This window comes from Manis javanica, chromosome 9, assembly GCF_040802235.1.
Source record: "Manis javanica isolate MJ-LG chromosome 9, MJ_LKY, whole genome shotgun sequence".
Taxonomy (NCBI): Eukaryota; Metazoa; Chordata; class Mammalia; order Pholidota; family Manidae; genus Manis; species Manis javanica.
The window spans coordinates 78,480,765-78,486,764 of record NC_133164.1 but is presented as its reverse complement, the minus strand read 5'-3'; positions in this window follow the sequence as shown (position 1 = coordinate 78,486,764).

Here is a 6,000-nt window from a genome sequence, read left to right as displayed (position 1 = left end):
ACTCAGCATCTCACGAAGGGGATAAGATACAAAACCGTGACCCAGCAGGACCCAAGCACAAGCACTCCCCCACCCCAGCTCACCAGTGGGAGGAAAAGAGTCAGAGTGAGGTGAGAGTGGAAGCACAGAACTACTAAATAACCAGCCCTAGTAATCTGCACTGGGAGCACAGACACACATTGCATGGTGTACTGGATATTAGAGAAACAGAGAAGTAAAATCCAAGAGGGAGACTGCAAGTGGGTCTCCACAGTCAGCTCCCATGGGACAAAAGAGAAGTGGGTGCTTTTTAAAAGTCTTAAAGGGACAAGGGCTCAACAGCTGGACAAAATCATCCCAGAACCCTCAGCCCAGCAGGCTGGGAATCTTGAGGAACTTTGGGCCCCCTAACCCCCTGGGGATAAAGCAGCCCCAAAGCCCCTCATGGCAATAAGCAGCCTGCCATTCATTCCCTCCGACTGGTGCTGCAAGCAGACCGGCTGAGCCACCATAGCTGCAGAGCAGCCAGAAAGCAACCCCACCCACAGCAACCACACAGAGTCTCCTCCCAGTGCGCAGCTAATCGGGACAGACAGAGGAAGCCAGAGCAAGGTCCGGAAGGCACAGAGAGGCACCATTGCCACAGGAGAACACACTGGGTGCAGCTGCAACCCCCCATAGTGCTCTACTCTAGCCCAAGGGCAGCCCCACCCACGACAGCTAAGGAGATTGTCCCAGAGACTGCCTCCTGGTTTCTGGTAGGCATGAAGGGGTGCTGTTCTCCTGTGAGAACACACCTGGCATGGCTGTGAACCCCTGCAGTGTGCTAGGCTATCCCGAGGGCTCCCCACCCATTGCAGCTCAGGAAATTATCCCAGAGGTTGCCCCCAGTATGCGGTTAGACAGCATGGGCAGCCGAGAATGGCAAGGCAACCAAGAAGCAGGAAGGGACTTTGTTCTCCCAGCTGACACACATGCCACCTGCCTGTGACCACCTCTTTCACCATGAAAAGGCAGAAGAATCTGGTCCAGTCAAAAATCACTTAGACAACCCCAGAGAGAGGGCCAGGTCAGATAGATATAACCAATCTTCCTGAAAAAGAATTCAAAATAAAAATCATAACCATGCTGATGGACCTGCACACAAATATGCAAGAGCTAAGGGATGAAGTCCAAAGGGAGATAACAGAAATGAAACCATTGATAGAAGGTCTTAAGGGCAGACTGGACGAGGTGCAAGAGACTGTTAATGGAATAGAAATCAGAGAACAGGAATACAGAGAAGCTGAGGGAGAGAGAGATAAAAGGATCTCCAGGAATGAAAGAATATTAAGAGAACTGTGTGACCAATCCAAGTGGAACAATATGCGCATTATAGGGGTACCAGAAGAGAAGAGAGGATAAAAAGGAATAGAAAGTGTCCTTGAAGAAATGATTGCTGAAAACTTTCCCAAGCTGGAAAGGAAATACACTCTCAGACCATAGAAGCCCAAAGATCTCTCAACACAAGGAACCCAAGGAGGACAACACCAAACATAATAATTAAAATGGCAATGATCAAAGACAAGGACAGAGTATTAAAGGCAGCCAGAGAGCAAAAAAAAGATCACCTACAAAGGAAAACCTATCAGGCTACCATCAGACTTCTCAACAGAAACCTTACAGGCCAGAAAAGAATGGCATGATATATTTAATGCAATGGAACAGAAGGGCCTTGAACCAAGAATACTGTATCCACCACTATTATCATTTAAATTTGAAGGAGGGATTAAACAATTTCCATATAGGCAAAAGGTGAGGGAATTTGACTCCCACAAACCACCTCTATTGGGTATTTTAAAGGGACTCCTCTAGATGGAAGCACTCCTAAGGCTAAATAGATATTACCAGAGAAAATAAAATCACATCAAAGAAAGGAGAGTAATCAAGTACTAAATAAAGGCAAAAAATAAAATCAACAATTGACAAAAGCAGTCAAAGGAAACACAAAAGAATAAAACACCTAACATATAAAGAATGGAGGAGGAGGAATAAGAAGGGAGAGAAATAAATAATCATCAGACTGTGTTTATAATAGCCTAATAAGAGAGTTAAGTTAGATGGTTAGATAGTAAAGAAGCTACCCTTGAACCTTTGGTAACCACAAATCCAAAGCCTGGAATGGCAATAAGTACATATCTATCAATAATCACCCTAAATGTAAATGGACTGAATGCACCAATGAAAAGACACAGAGTAATAGAATGGATAAAAAAGCAAGACCCATCTATATGCTGCTTACAAGAGACTCACCTCAAACCCAAAGATATATACAGACTAAAAGTGAAGGGATGGAAAAAGATATTTAATGCAAACAAAAGGGAGAAAAAAGCAGGTGTTACTTGCTTGTATAAGAAAAAATAGACTTCAAAACAAACAAAGTAACAAGAGATAAACAAGGACATTACATAATGATAAAGGGGTCAATCCAACAAGAGGATATAACCATTATAAATATCTATGCACCCAACACAGAAGCACTGACATATGTGAAACAAATACTAACAGAATTTAAGGAGGAAATAGAATGCAATGCATTCATTCTAGGAGACTTAAACACACCACTCACTCCAAAGGACAGATCCACCAGACAGAAAATAAGTAAGGACACAGAGGCACTGAACAACACACTAGAACAGATGGACTTAACAGACATCTACAGAACTCTACAACCAAAGCAGCAGGATACACATTCTTCTCAAGTGCACATGGAACATTTTCCAGAGTAGACCACATACTAGACCACAAAAAAGCCTCAGTAATTCAAAAAGATTGAAAATCTACCAACCAACTTCTCAGATCACAAAGGTATAAAACTAGAAATAAATTGTACAAGAAAACAAAAAGGCTCACAAACACATGGAGGCTTAACAACATGCCCCTTAATAATCAATGGATCAATGACCAAATTAAAATAGAGAACAAGCAAAATATGTAGATAAAGGACAACAAAAGCACAATGACCCAACCTCTGTGGGATGCAGCGAAAGCAATTCTAAGAGGAAAGTATATAGCAATCTAGACCTATTTATAGAAGGAAGAACAATCCCAAATGAATAGTCTAAAGTCACAATTATTGAAACTGGAAAAGAAAGAACAAATGAGGCCCAAATTCAGCAGAAGGAGGGACATAATAAAGATCATAGAAGAAATAAATAAAATTGAGAAAAATAAAACAATAGAAAAAAACCAAGAGCTGGTACTTTGAGAAAATAAAAACAGATAAACCCCTAGCCAGACTTATTAATAGAAAAATAGAATCTATACACATAAAGAGTATCATAAATGAGAAAGGAAAAATCATGACAGACCTCAGAGAAATACAAATTACTAGAGAATACTATGAAAATCTATACACTCACAACCTGGAAAACCTAGAATAAATGGACAACATCCTAGACAAATACAACCTTGCAAGACTGACCAGGGAAGAAACAGAAAATCTAAACAGACCAATTACCAGCAATGAAATTGAATTGGTAATCAAAAAACTACCCAAGGACAAAACCCCCAGGCCAGATGGATTCACCGCTGAATTTTATCAGACATATAGAGAAGACATACTACCCATTCTCCTTAAAGTTTTTCAAAACATAGAAGAGGAGGGAATACTCCCAAACTCATTCTATGAAGCCAGCATCACTCTAATACAAAAACCAGGCAAAGACCCCACCAAAAAAAGAAAAGTACAGACCAATATCCATGATGAACATAGATGCAAAAATACTCAACAAAATATTAGCAAACCGAATTCAAAAATACATCAAGAGGATCATACACCATGACCAAGTGGGATTCATCTCAGGGATGCAAGGATGGTTGCATCAACCAACATTCGAAAATCCATCAACATCATCCCCCACATCAGCAAAAAGAAGGACAAAAACCACATGATCATCTCCATAGATGCTGAAAAAGCATTTGACAAAATTCAACATCCATTCATGATAAAAACTCTCAACAGAATGTGTGTAGAGGGCAAGTACCTCAATATAATAAAGGCCACATATGAGAAACCCACAAACAACATCATACTAAACAGGGTTGTTCAGTATGATTGGGAACAAGACAGGGATGCCCACTCTCCCCACAGTTATTCAACATAATACTGGAGGTCCTAGACATGGCAATCAGACAAACAATGAAATAAAAGGCATCCAGATTGGTAAAGAAGAAGTCAAACTGTCACTATTTGCAGATGACATGATATTATACATAAAAAACCCTAAAGAATCCACTCCAAAACTACTAGAACTGATATCTGAATTCAGCAAAGTTGCAAGATAGAAAATTAATACACAAAAATCTGCTGCATTCCTATACACTAATGATGAACTAGCAGAAAGAGAAATCAGGAAAACAGTTCCATTCACAATTGCATCAAAAAGAATAAAATACCAAAGAATAAAGGGAACCAAGGAAATGAAAGACCTATACTCTGAAAACTACAAGACAGTCCTAAGAGAAATTAAAGAGGACACTAACAAATGGAAACTCATCCTATGCTCTTGGCTAGGAAGAATTAATATTGTCAAAATGGCCATCCTGCCCAAAGCAATATACAGATTCAGTGCAATCCCTATCAATATACCAACAGCATTCTTCAACAAACTGGAACAAATAGTTCTAAAATTCATATGGAACCACAAAAGACCCAAAATAGCCAAAGCAATCATGCAAAGGAAGAATAAAGCAGGGGAGATCTCGCATCACAACTTCAAGCTCTACTACAAAGCCACAGTAATCAAGACAATTTGGTACTGGCACAAGAACAGACCCACAGACCAGTGGAACAAAATAGAGAGTCCAGATATTAACCCAAACATATATGGTCAATTAATACACGATAAAGGAGCCATGGATACACAATGGGGAAATGACAGCCTCTTCAACAGCTGGTGTTGGCAAAACTGGACAGCTACATGTAAGACAATGAAACTGGATCATTGCCTAACCCCAAACACAAAAGTAAATTCAAAATGGATCAAAGACCTGAATGTATGTCATGAAACCATACAACTCTTAGAAAAAAACATAGAGAAAAATCTCTTGGACATAAACATGAGTCACTTCTTCATGAACATATATCCCCAGGCAAAGGTAACAAAAGCAAAAATGAACAAGTGGGACTATATCAAACTAAAACATTTCTGTACAGAAAAGGACACCCTCAAGAGTACAAAAAATTACCCTACAGTATGGGAGAATATATTCATAAATGACAGATCAATAAAGGATTGACATCCAAAATATATAAAGAGCTCACACACCTCAACAAACAAAAGGCAAATAATCCAATTAAAAAATGGGCAGAGGATCTGAACAGACTCTCTAAAGAGAAAATTCAGATGGTCAACTGGCACATGAAAAGATGCTCCACATCGTTAATCATCAGAGAAATGCAAATTAAAACCACAATGAGATATCACCTTACACCAATAAGGATCGCCACTGTCCAAAAGACAAACAACAACAAATGTTGGTGAAGATGTGGAAAAACGGGAACCTTCCTACACTGCTGGTGGGAATGTAAATTAGTTCAACCATTGTGGAAAGCAGTGTGGAGATTCCTCAAAAAACTCAAAATAGAAATACCATTTGACCTAGGAATTCCACTCCTAGGAATTTACCCTAAGAATGCAGCAGCCCAGTTTGAAAAAGACATATGCACCCCTATGTTTATCGCAGCACTATTTACAATAGCCAAGAAATGGAAGCAACCTAAGTGTCCATGAGTAGATGAATGGGTAAAGAAGATGTGGTACATATACACAATGGAATATTATTCAGCCATAAGAAGAAAACAAATCCTACCATTTGCAACAATGTGGATGGAGCTAAAGGGCATTATGCTCAGTGAAATAAGCCAGGCAGAGAAAGACAAGTATCAAATGATTTCACTCATATGTGGAGTATAAGAACAAAGAAAAAAACTGAAGGAACAAACAGCAGCAGAATCAGAGAACCCAAGAATGGACTAAC